Genomic DNA, 13,892 nt, shown 5'->3' on the forward strand with positions numbered 1-13,892 from the left:
CAGCAATGTTCTATCATTTAGAGGCCGTGGTACTGAGGAGGCAGAGCTGGAGCCTCTCTTTTTGGAAAGACCAGGATGGACCGGATCAGGAACGTGAACATGAGGGGAACATGCTAGCATCTTAGATGTTCTGGAGATGAAACCAAAGTGAGGTGGTTCGGACAAAATAAAAACGCTAGCCCACTTTCTATCATGTCTAGAAAATAAAATATTGAATTGAATTGGGTGTCAAATTGCTGTAAAATAAATACCCCAAATTTTCTCTTTCAATAAAAATATTTTAGAATCCCTTTAAAAAAAAAGGGGGGGGGGGAACTGCCCTCGAAGCCCAATCAAAACAGCTCTCAGACCATCTGTTGGGTCGCGACCCACCAGTTGAGAAACGCTGGGTTAGATGAGGGTAGATGAGGAAGATAAGCCCACCAGACCCTTTTCTATGGTTTCTTTACCAGTTGGACCCACAGAACAGGAAGTGGTCCAAAATCGCTGCAGTCGCTCCATCAGTTTCACCTTGTTTCATGCAAGCACCTTTGTTCAGAGTCTCCGGTGAGGTCGGTGCCCTCGCCGAGGGGAGTGCTGAACTCTCTAACAGCCCCGAAATGATGAGGCCTTAATTAAAGAGCGCAAGATCATATACATTTAGCTGCAAGGCCTGTCTCCTAAAAGTCCCTCATACCAGACAGTGCACGCACAGAACTCTAGGTAAACAATTGTTTGTCTTGACGGCTCATCCAAATGTTTTGAAATGAGTATGGATGCTGCCCTCTGGAGGGGTGGCATCGATTACTTCTGACTCTCAGTTCTTCTTAAGAAACCTCTTCTCTTGTACCTCTGGCGCTCAGATAAGCACAGGCACAGTCCCATGACACACGGTAAGTCTGCTTAAAGGTGTCACGGAGCAACAAAGGTCTGGATGAATGTTGGAGGGGAAAAAAAAATTGAAAAATGCTGGCAGAGCAAAGTTGCTGCAAAATGATAAAAAAAAAATTGTTTTTTTTTTTCTGTTTTGATTCCTTCTCCGAAGGAAGGCAAAGAAGGGGGAAAGATCTGGAAATGCTATTAAAGGTCACCTTTGGTGAAAGAGGTAAAGACTGAATGGAAAAGTGAATATTTCTTATGATTAGATTGTTTGATTGATTGTTTAGATTGAACTTTTTTAATGAAAGCAAGTAAACTATTTACTCACAAATACAAATGAAAATTCAATAATTACCCTCCCCTCCCCACCCCCCCTGTATATCCCAAGCCAGATAGGCATGGCCAGAAAATGCAAATGTTGCTTTATGTACTTTTCATGAAACTGCTTTTTTGCATTGAATCAATTAAAATGTCAACTAATGTCAACAGGCTCATACTTTTCTCTTCTTTCTTCCATTCTTTTGACCTTCTTCCCTGAATCTCCCAATGTCCCTTAGTTGCCAGTTGTGCAAAAAGAATTTATTCGACACAATTAAGTCCTTAAGTTTTTATCTTGGCTGGATGTAGCCTGAAAACAGTCAAGTGCAAAAGTCAATTCTTTCCTGTGGAAAATGAAGAGGATGTTGAAAGGACCTTTCTGATGTGTTCTCCAAACTGTTATTGTGTATTAAAGCAAATGAACATTTTCCATTCTCTTCATCAGTCATGTGCTCACCAGCAGTTGACATGACACATTTTTACCTGACCATATTTCAATCAGTGCTTTTACCCCCGTCTGTGTAGGTTGTCCTTTATCCACAATGCCGTGCGTTTGCAGTCCGCTTCCTGCTTTTGGATGGCTTGGACTGGATCATCAGAGTTTCATTGCACATTCCCACCTTCAAAAAAAATAAATAAATAAATAAAAGGACCTTTCCAAGCACAAAAAGCTGCATTTTGATAAAGCAGAGCTGGTGCACTGGCACATGGCAGACACGCCGGCTGAGCTTCCCACCCCTCCAGAAAGAGTTTGGAGAGAAGGTGGGAAACGGTGTGACAGAACTGTCAACTAGCTGGGAAGTCGGTTTGACTTCCACCTGTTACTACATTTGACATCTGGATGTCAACGCTGCGCGCGCACACACACACACACATAAAAACACGCACAGTTTGAGCATTTTGATGTATATCTAATATATAGTATATGTGATATTTTGGATTCTTTTTTTTCAAGTTTTCAAACCTGCGTTTTACGGATTGATTGATTGATTGATTGATTGATTGATTATTTTTTTCGATCTAGAAGAAAATTTGTCTTCGACAAGAAACCCCGGTGTTACATCGCAATACATAACGCAACAAAACAGTGCAAACATATAATAGGCATTCAGTCAATCCACATGCACAACCTACACGGGACCCGAGTTGAGGAGATTCACGAATATGGGTGTGAATTGAATGGAATCATAAGCCAAGAAAAAGAAGACTTACTAAGAGAAAAAAAAGCCCATCAAAGTTGGACCGACTAAAAGCTGGAAATAACTGAAACAAATGACCTTGCACTGACATACTTTTGGCACTGCTCCCATCTTCAAACATCCCAAAAACACATAAGCCTGTGTAGATTACAGTCATTACTGCGGGGATGCCTTGGATACCAGCGTCCCCTCCAAGACCTGCGACCGACGGATAAATGGCATGCTGCCCCCAAGGTCCCGCATTAGTCCAACAACTGCTGTCATTAGGGTAGGGCGACTTGTTTGTGGGAACGGTATTGATCCCGGCGGTGACAGACTGATAAGAGACTGCGATCGGGGCGTCAGAGGCCTGCGCTGCTGATCCCTGTCGACTTTTCCAGCGACAGCATGTATCTTCACGGGCGCTGACCCGGCAACTTCAGATCCTTGAGGGTGATAACGAGCCGGGGGGAGGGGGGCGTGGGGGGTAGAAACGATCTAAAGTCGTAGTCACAATTCAAAGCTTTTTTTTGACATTTCTAAACTTTGCTGTACCATGCGTGCAATTTTCATTTGGCTTCAATACACCATGAAGTCTGGTACCAAACAGCTTTTGCAACAAATAAGGACATGCTAGCAGAAAAAAAAAAAAAGCTGCCCCATTCTGTTGGAGGACAACCACAGAAGAAGGCTTGGAGCGAGATGCTACAACATTCGCTCCTGCTAAAGAAGAGCGCGGGTCAATGGTGGGCAAACCTTTTGAGTGGTGGGGCCACAATGCGTCCTAAAGTTTGACAGTTGGGTTGGAAGCAGGAGCGGATGGATGGAGTGTTCTGGTGACCCACCTCATAGAAGGGAAAAAAGTGTATAATGGGATATGCAGAAAACTTCCCCCTGCAACAAATCCAATTTGTGTTTGCTGTGTGCGTGGTTTGCAAGAGAGGTGAAGTTCAGAGGAGACACTCGAGTTCCTTCAGAAAAAAGTCGCTTCCAGGAAAAGGGGTCGAAAACACGTCATGTCAGAATATACTGCGGGTCATAAATCAATTTCATGATCATATTACGCAACACTCGTTTTTTTTGCGCCCTGATATTTCAACAATGCAAATATTTTGATAATGAGGGCTTTTAAAGAGGAGAATAATAACGGTGGTCTTGCCGCCGTTCCTAATAACACTGATCAGGATGTAAAGAAAAGAGCCACTCTGACTCTTTTCAGGTTCATTGCATAAGCTTGACCTCTTGTCTTCTGGAGATTACGTCACCTCTGTGTTGACTCTGCAAGAGGGCAAGACTATCTTTGCTTTATTTTGAAAAAAACAAACACTTTTTTTGGATGGGGTTCTCTCGCTCGGTGCCTCTTTAGCTCTGACGTTAGCGTCTGTGAAACCGCAGCAAAAAACACAAGGCTGCGAGCGGGGCAGCTGTCAGTCCAGGTGTTTGTCGGTGCCGTTTGGTTTAGGTTGGCAAGGCCTCGTGTGGGACCCCCTGAAATCTTCCAAACTCTAATTCCTGAGCATCCTGTGTTAAAAGTAGAAAGCAGGTGGGTGGAGGAATGCGGATGGGAGGGATTTAGGCGACGACAACAGGATGGAGGAAGGACACGTGGAAGAAGAAAAGGCAATATCTAATGGTCTCCTCAGTAGTTACCACTGGTGATGTATCATCCGCCTCTCCACCACAACGCAACAATACAGCTACCGAGTAGAAGAGTATATAGGACTTACTCTCCTGCCACCTAGCAATTTGTTGGTCTTTTATTATGTTCCAAAAACAGTCAGACTAGTTCAATCATAGCATTATGAAGATAGTAAGAAATCATACTTTTTTTGCCTAAACAACAATGTTCATTCTGTCTCCGATCCCCCGTTGGCTCACCTTGATGGTCAGTTGTGCAAACGTTCCCCCCCCCACCCCCTGAAAAAGCACATAGTGATTTTTTAAAATCTGTCTGTTGGTAAATGCGTGTGTCTAGTCACTGGGAGAACATAATGTTAGCAATCTATGATCTGACCACAGTGATTAAAGATCTATTACTTGGTTAAATAAATCTTTCATTATTTTGTGTTATAAATTCGTACTTACCAAAAAAAATAAATAAAAACTAAAAAAGATGATATATGGGTGTCTATATATATTTACAGTTCATATATAACACTGACCTGGAAAAAAAAAAAGCATGACTCTGCATCCAACAGTCACTTTATAAAGGGCTTCAAATTGAGGCCAGCTGAATACACAGTAAAAACAACACCCACTTTAAGAGACTGCTCTTAAAAACTAATTGATGGCTCTTTATGCATTAAACGGCCCTTGACACACTTATGAACAAATGAGCAAATGTTTTTTTTTGTTGTTGTTTAAAGTCCACTCAGCTCCCACAGTAACAATCAGCAATCGGGGGATTCGAAGGGACGCGGTCAGAAAAATCGAGGGGCACCGGTTAATAACATTAGTATCAAGTATGATGGAAAGATTTGAAGATCTAAATGCTGTAAAAAAAAAAAAAAAAAAAAAAAAAAAAGTAAATCAAAGTGAGAACGGGGAAGAAAACAGCGTGTGCCCTCTGCGAGCATGCAGTGACTTATCCAAACAGATGGAAATAGAAGCAGTCATTTTAGCCTCCACGGCTGTGAAGGTTAGCCTAGTGACCGTCTGCCTGCCTCTCGGCCAAGTGAGGGTGCGATCGTCCGACTGTGTATCAAGAGGTGGGCACTGTGCAAGGGAGGCAGACCGCAAAATACCCACCTTGCAAAATATCCCTCAACTTGGATTCAACTCCTGGTGGAGGCCAATTGGGGCTATTTTGGAGTATTAGCTAACGGGGGATACATCCGTACCTCCCACACTCACCCTTTTGCACTGTCCTGTATGGTGTTTCTACGTACAGTTATGCTAGGTGTCCTCTCTGGTCAAAGGTTAGGAGGTGGGTGGGGAGTGAGGTCACAAGTCTCCAGTCTTCTGTCCGATCAATGGAAGATCTCCTCATTTGCCAAACGTAGTCATTTCAGGTTGGTGAGATGATGAGACATCATCACCATCATCATCATCATCATCATCATCATCATCATCATCATCATCACTCAGCCAAAACACTGCAGTCCGGAGGTATATGATATATGATTAAAGTTCATTTCCATTGACTCCTTTTGGGGAAGGGCAACCACAAATATCGGGCTTGCTCTGTGTTACGCGTATGTGGCAGAGGAAGACCACCCACCATCAGGCCAGCAGTTCTAAGCAGCAGGACAACAATGTCTGTTATTTTGTTGCGTTGATGCACCTCAGTGGATGCTGAGGTGTACATCCCGATCTGTGAGGTCTTTCAACGTGGAGTTTCTTTGTTCTTCTTCCGTCCTGCTGCTTGCTTTGCCCCATCAAAACAAGACAAGAAGTCTTTTTTTTTTTTTTTTTTTTAAATAGGCAAAAAGACTTCACTACACATGACAGGAGCCTTCACCAGGAAATGATGCAACTGTGTTTTCATTTTTAAAAAAAAGATCTATAAAATGAATATATGTCTGATGGAATTTGGGCAGAATTTCACAACAGCGCCTAATAAAAGTGGCCATTACTTTGGTAAATATTACTGAACCACGGCGTACAGTAGAGGCCGCTTTGATGTTGCCCTGCTGTTGTAAAACGTGGAAACACAGCTGTCTGTCATCACACACAGCGTGAGTGTGTGTGTGTGTGTGTGTGTGTTTAAGGTTGCCAGTGTGTGTGAGTGAGAGAGCAACGGGGGATAACAAGGTCTGCCTACCTGCTGAGTCCTCATTACTACTTTAACAGAGAATCAGCAATAGTTGCACATGCGTGCGATGCGCGCGCGCGCGTGTGTGTGTGTGTGTGTGTGTGTGTGTGTGTGTGTTCTCGTGCGTGTTTGTCTGTGTGCGGGTGTTTATGAACGTCCTTTAATGACGGAAGCCAGCGACCGTTTGAAGTTAACGCTACTGGCGAAAAGGGGAGACAAGAGGGGCTCGCTGTGTGTGTGTGTGTGTGTGGGTGTGATGTTGCACGTGTACGCTTGTAAAAAGGGGCATTCCTTAATTATTATTTTTTTTTTACAGTAGCAAAGGGAGGTTTCCACCAAATAATAACGGGGTTCAGCTGTGTGTGTGTGTGTGTGTGTGTGTGTGTGTGTGTGTGTGTGTGTGTGTGTGTGTGTTGACTGTCCAACTGATTTAACTTGTAATGACAAAAAAAAACAAACCCTAACAAACTAAACAACATCATACCAATGCTGAAAGTTGACTGGATGGGAGCGTCAAGAAAGACAAGACGTGCTTCCTGTGCAAGCTGCAGCCCCTGTGTTAAAATCATAACTGGCAGGGAAATTAGCCAAACTCTGCACCAAAGTAAAAGCATATACATACAGTTTTACTTTATGTATATGCTTATGTATACACCACCGATATGAACATTTATTGATATATATCTCGCTGTCCTAATACCACCAAACCAACTTCATCTCAAGGTCGACGACGTAAAACCCATTCGCTTTAGTCTGCGCAGGATGAGCCAATGACAGACATTCCCCTCTTGCAAGACACCGATCCGAAAAGCATTCATTAACACGCAACGGCCTCACGTTAACTACACTCTGCTGCCACCTGTAATTAAAACCAGCGGCCGGAATTGCAAGTGAGGGACAGAAAGGCCCAATCAGTTTAATCTGAGAAGACATTAGAGAGGAATTTCCTGGGTTGATAGAGAGAGAGAGAGGGAGAGAGAGAGAGAGAGAGGGTGTGTATGTGAGAGAGAAACGACAGTCAGTCTCCCTCTTTTTCCTCTTTTTGCAAAAAATAAACTGATAATTGAAGGCCTCGCTTGGCTTTGGGGACGTAAAAAAAAAGGAGAGAAAAAGAGAGACGGGAGGAAGAGTGAGACACGGGGTGAACGGGAGAGGGAGAGAGAGAGAGAGAGCGAGAGAGAGAGAGAAAGAGAGAGAGAGAGAGAGAGAGAGAGGGAAGCCACGTCCACACGTATGACTCACAATCCCCCCCTCCCTCCCCGTGCTCTATAACTCTTACTCTATGTCACTCTCTCTCTCTCTCTCTCTCTCTCTCTCTCTCTCTCTCTCTCCGTCAACGAGGTCAAACTGAACTCGGAGCTTCACCGAGGAAACTTCAACAGCAGCTTTTCCCTCAACTCTCAGTGCTGAAGCTCCTGCGTTTACACGTCGCTGCAGCTTTATACCACGAACCATGTTTGGCCCTCACACCAAGACTAACCTCACTCAGTCATGTGTGTGTGTGTGTGTGTGTGTGTGTGTGTGTGTGTGTGTGTGTAAAAATTGTAAACAACTTGAGACAGACTTGAAACCTCCCCCTGTGCTAATGCTATTAGCATGGCGACTGAGGTTGCATCATTTGACGGCAGAAGAAGTAGAAGACGTGCCGCAGGAGCTCCTGTTTACAAGTCGGAAGGCTAAAGTGGGGTTTCCTCTGGTTTTGATTTACACAGATGAAGTCCACTCTACTGGTAACCTTGTAGTAGCTCCAGTACCTGGTGGTTCTGCTGGAGCCCACAACTTGCGTCTCACGCTTGTCCCAGCCTTGTGGAAATGCGAGAGTTTTCTTTTCTCTTTGAGCGTTCCTTTTCATTTAGCTAGCAGTGTGGCTAATGTGTTTCAGACTAAAGCAATTGACAAAACAGGGAGGAGAGGTCCAGACTTGTCTAAGTTGTGGGGTGCAGCCTGCTGCCGAAGGAGGGTCGAGTGTTACAAGTGATTATTTTACCTCCCAGTTTAACGACCGAGCCACGTTGGTTGTGTTGTAGAGCTCCCGACTGTTTACCCTGAAGTGGGCTGATGCTAGCTAATGCTAGATTAGCAGCATGGACGTGCCTTTGCTTTCATTTTTGCACCACTGGTACACATGATGGATGGGGCTTGTATAAAAGCCCCAGCCCTCCACCTGTTCATTCTTATTTTTTTTCCTCCAAAATTGTCATTTGAACTTTCAAGTTCTTCACAGTAAAAAACAAAAAGAAAAAGAAAATGACAGAAAGATAAGTAAGCAGTAGAAGGCACAGTTTTTTTTTTTTTAACTGAGGTTCATTCATGACAAATCAGTAATGAATTGCAGATTATTGTCACTTTTCTTACCATGTATTAGATTCAATGCATTTGTGTTCAACTTAAATTCTACCAGAAGGAGGGATTTGGAGAATCTTGTTTGGCGTTAATGAAATTTGCCAATTAATAGCATTGGGTTAATTGTGAAATCCAAAGATTTATTTTGACGTATACATTTTTTTTGTTACAGATTATTTATCCCCCCCCCCCGGACTCTTGTTTATGGTCTGTTGATTGTTTTCTCTTTTCAGTTGTTGGAGACTGGTGGTGGTTTCCTGGTGGTGATAACAGAAACTTGCTAGCCAGAGTCCCTTGTCCCTTGTCTGTAAAATCACAACACTCTGCTACTACTCTGCTACTAAACTGTAGCCACACACACACTTTATGGTGATTTGAACTCAAAATTGGACCAAATGGACATTAGAGACTATTTTCTTTCTAACAATTTAGACCGGCAAAAATATAACCAGTTCAGTTAAGGTGCTGTTTTTGATGCTCCCTTTCGTATTGACAGCCAGTTCCTTTTCAGTCTTCTTGGCCAAATGACAGAACGCACAAATGCAGTGTTGGCTTTTGTTGGAAATAGCAGAACTACAAGACTGAGATAAAACTTTCAGCCATCGAACCATAATCTGTTCTGCTGTGCAATGCAATCAAATAAAGTATCCATTTTGCAATGCACTGAGTTATTTTGGAATTTGTAAAAAAAACAAAACTTTGGACACTTTGGACTAACGGACCGGTTCAGTTCTGGTAAAGTATTCTGCTTCATGTTGGTGGTGAGGTGCCTCTAGCTAGTAGTTAGGCAAAAGTGGCTCGCTTACACGGCTTCTGACAACAGAGGAAGGAGCCCCTGTTAAGACTAAAACATCCGAGTGACATCACCTCTCATCAGCCAATCAGAGCCAGCTTGTTTTTCTATATGCAGGACCTCGGCTGTGAGGGTCCTGCGACGAGGGGGTGTATATACGACACTCAACCGTGGAAGCTTCAGGTTGAGTAGAGGATGGGATGGACTTCACAGGCAAAAGGAGGAGGGGACGGTGAGGTGAGCACATGGAAAAGCAGTCTGGGGCGTGACTCAGCGGAGAGAGAGAGAGAGAGAGAGAGAGAGAGAGAGAGAGAGAGAGAGGAATGTTTCGCACACTTTGCGTCCCTCTGTTGCTCCGACTTTCTCTGTTTCTCAACATGCAAGGAATATCAAACCCATCCCCCTCGCCTGACACACACACACACACGCGCGCGCGCGGAGCAGACAGACTCAGGATGGAAACTATGAGCAGTGCGCTGCTGGCAGACAGCAGAGAGAGAGAAATGATCTACAGAAGGAAAATATCCGTTGCTCGCGCTCCCATTTGACTCCTCTCCCTGAGACGAGAAAGGATCGCACAGCAAGTGTTTCAAGGCAGATTGAAAGGAGGTTGCGCTCCCGAGCCGTTGATGCTGATTGTTAAAAAGAAGGACAGGAAGCTCGCACAGTGCAGGCCCGGCTCGCCATGAAGACCTGATATTGACAAGTAGCTCATCAGCCGCTTCAAAGTTGAGCCGAGTGCAAAAACTTCCTGAGATTTTGTCAGACGTGCAATTTGACACCATTCACAGTAGCCGTGCTAAGCTAGCTGGCTACTAGTTCTACCTAACGTGTGCCTCAAAAACTGTATACGTGCCAAAAGTTCTTTTCATGATCCAGACTCGCATACCTGCTTGTAAACAAAAAGCTAAAACACGTCCAGACAAACGTCCCGCCCCCTGAAAAGTACACAAAAGTACACACAGCGTTATAACGCCAATCACTGGCTAATGCTAACTGGCTAATTTCAGCTAAAACATCAAATAATTTAGTTTGTTTTTGCCCCCATCGAAACTCTAGTTTCCTGGTCCTAAGGCGCCATTTTTCATTTATCTGGCCTTATTTTTGTTTTGTTTTGTTTTTTTTCCCCCTGGTAGGGTCATGAAACGTATAAAACCTGTCAAAAATGCCTTTTTCAACGCAATTCATTCACGTGGAAGTGTTTCTCATACTCAAACTGCGCTATAAACTATGATTTCATTCCAACCCATAACCATGCACACTCTTAAATTTCTGCTCGTGTTCCTTTTTTTTTCTCCAGCTTTTTGCACAAAAAATAACTCACTGGTCCACAACGGATGTTCATTCGAAAGCAACAATATAGATTCGGTCCAGAATTAGTTGTAAGAAAATGTAGGAATACAGAGACTCCTATGCACACACACACACACACACACACACACACACACACACACACACGCACACACGCTCAGACTCTCCACAGGGACGACCAAACATCCGCAGGCCTGCAGGGTTTCTCTTGTGCCAAAGTGGTGCTGTTGCGAATTGGCACACAAACTATGCAACTTTGTCGATGCCAATCGGAAAAGTCACAATTGCACGTGTGCAGACGTGGTCATTCTGTCTGCCGTCGCTCCTGTAATGACGACTAAATAAAGACCTTCACCCTCGGAAATGATGATTTGCAACCCTGCTGCATCATTATTATCAGTGTACTGACTTCAAGTGTGCTTGTTTGTGCGAGCTAGTTAGTCGCGTGCACGTGCGCGCGCTAATGACGTGTCATAACCTCCCGCCGTCCTCCACTTCCTGTGTAATAAATCCACAGCCTCCAGTCTCCCGTCACACCTGTGCGTGTGTGTGTGTGTGTGTGTGTGTGTGTGTGTGTGTGTGTGTGTGTGTGTGTGCGCCCACACCTCATGGTGCGCTCTGGCGCCATTTCAGTGCACTTTACAAGGCCGTCCTGCTGGGTGCTGACTCGAGGAGAGACGTTGAGCTGACTGAGCCGGGCCTAAGTGGCCCACGTCGATAGAAACCAACGTCACTGCATCGTAACGACGCTGCGTCGCGATGGTCTCCTGCACGGAGGAGAAGCAGTTTCACCTGCGCGCAGGAGCCTCGAGCGTAGCCCGGTCGCTGCGCTAGCGACGATGGCTAGCTCACCGTATCTGCTATCACTTTCAAAGAGTTTTTTAAAAAAAAAATAAATAGAGGGAAGCGGTGAACTTTTATGATGCTTAGAGAGACTGAGATCCAAACGTCTCTATTGATAACCATTAATGACCATAAAGCCACAAAAAAAAAAAAAAAAATACAGATAAGAGATTATTGCTCGATTGTTCACCAAGTGGTGGCGGTGGCGGTGGCGGACGTTGTCATATTAAGACACTTGACTTCCAGTTGACTGGGACTCTCTCAGCTGTAAGTATATATGTGTATGTATATATATATAATTATACACATATAATTATATGCAGTTGCATTTTAATATTTGTTTGTTTGTTTGGGCATAAGCAGAAAAGTGGAAAGACAGAAGCTGAATGCTAAGCAGTCAACCATGCCAGGACATGTCTTGAGTATGGAAGCGTTATAAAATGATCAAGTATGAGGAAACCAGCTCACTGCCTTATACTGCAATGAAGAAGTAGGCCTAGGCCTGCCCAGGTATGGCATGGTTCGCGCTATAGCATGTCATTGTTTCAAAACAAACAAACAAACAATCAAACAAAACAAACAAACAAACAAAAAGTTACCAGCTTTGGTCCATGGGTTGGAGGAATTTTTCCTTCTGCTCTGATATTTTGATCATGCGGTCGTCAACACGACGAAGAGCCTCGTTTTCAAAGTCTTTGACAATCTTCATGCTGCATCCCGAAGCTAACCTGACTGTCGCTCCAGCAGTTGCAGTTGCTGGTGTTGTGTCACTGTTGCGATTATACAGTTGCTGTAAAACTGAATGAACGAAGTGTTGACTGGCTGTGTAGTGTCGATCCCAGTGGCTGAGGTCTCACAACCTCATGCTGCAAGACACTGCCAGTGCACTTCCCCATCGAGACTTTAGTGCAAAGCTTTCGCTCCGGTTGTCTCGGGCACAATAACGCGGATGTTGCACGATTTACGGCGCTTCGCCCTCCACCGACATTTACAAGGGCGAGGACTGAGAGTGGGCGGTTCTCAGTGCGTTCCGTGCACTTAGGATGACAGTGACCCACGTAAAGTCAGGGGAAGGCCTGCAGCATCCCATTAGCGTCTCTACGGCAAATGGCTTACTTCCTTGGCTGCAGGCCAAACCCTCTGCCCGGGAAGAGACACCAAGCAGCGAGGAAACAATGAATCGGATCTGCCGGGGAGGAAGAGTTGGTTTGATTTGGCTCTGACGGTATCAGGGTGGGATTTCGCGATCCGTCACCAGTGGGCACACCTCACTCTCATGGAAGCTCCGACCTCCCCTGCTCCTGCTCCTTTTCTCGGCTCACATTTTGTGTTCGCAGAGCGTCCGGAAATGTTTTTCACCGTCTTGCCGGTTGAACAAATTGATGGTGTGAATTTGCCACTGCCTCCATCGCTGAGATGATGGTGGGTAAGCGAAGAGGACGGACAAGCTTGGGGTTCAAAAAGCTAAAGGTGTGACAAACCTATTAGGAACACTTGTGTGTCTGCAAATCTCCATAAGAGAGGGAGAGCGAGAGAGGGACAGAGAGAGAGAGAGAGAGAGAGAGACACTGTTGGTGGGGGTCAGAGGTCAGAGCTGGTTTTGTGTTGGTGGGGGTTGAACAGTCTGTCACGGTAAAAGCCTTACCAGCCGTGCAAGTCCAGAATCGGGATGCCTCCACTGTTCGATGGAGTGCAGCCTCGTAAAGCTTCCACACTCTGCCAACGGCTCCTCTTGGGAAGTCCGACCTCGTCTTTTGCTCTTAACTTAACGAGTGTAGAACCAAAACCATCCCTGGTCCGACCACCTCTGCACTGGGTTGCGCTCTGGCTGCAAGGCGGAGGAGACCTGGGGTGTAAATCCTGCCTCCTGTTGGTTCTACATGTGTTTTTCCCATCACCGGCCAACAACGAGCCTCATTGGCTGGCGAGGTCAGTGACCCCGGCAGCTTGTGAAAATACAAAGTTAAGTCAGGGTCCTGCCGTACACTGTAACGCTTAACACTGTTGCACACAACTAGCAAAACAAAACTGCCACAATGCTGGTTCTGTGACGCGATGCCGCGGCTCATTAGCATGTTGCGGTGTCTAGCTAGCTAGCTCGTCAGTAGCTCCAAGCTCACGAGCTAATTGAGCTGCTAACAATTTCTTTGGCCACTTTTATGTCCTTTGGTGCTCCATGTTTTGTTTTTTTGGGGTGTGTTGCTATCCGCTACTATCCGCTTACAATGCTAACCGTGAAGTAAGCCTCAAACTTGCTTCTCCGACTTGTCACTGGGGTCCAGTCAAGATGCGCTTGGTGTTATTCGGAAGAAAGGCACCTTTGGAGGTTGTTAATCACAAAAATGTTACGCAAAATTGACTTGGAGGTGTGTTCCGCTTGTTTGTCACAGGTGCACAGTGTTTCCCTGAAGATGTGCTAATGCTACAGAACATTCAGTGTATGGATATCCGCGTAAATCTCACGTCACCCGTGATGTCATTTTTAAAGCTAATG

Source organism: Nelusetta ayraudi, unplaced genomic scaffold, assembly GCF_046127955.1.
Source record: "Nelusetta ayraudi isolate G7.1 ecotype Tasmania unplaced genomic scaffold, CSIRO-AGI_Nayr_v1 ptg000034l, whole genome shotgun sequence".
Classification (NCBI taxonomy): Eukaryota; Metazoa; Chordata; class Actinopteri; order Tetraodontiformes; family Monacanthidae; genus Nelusetta; species Nelusetta ayraudi.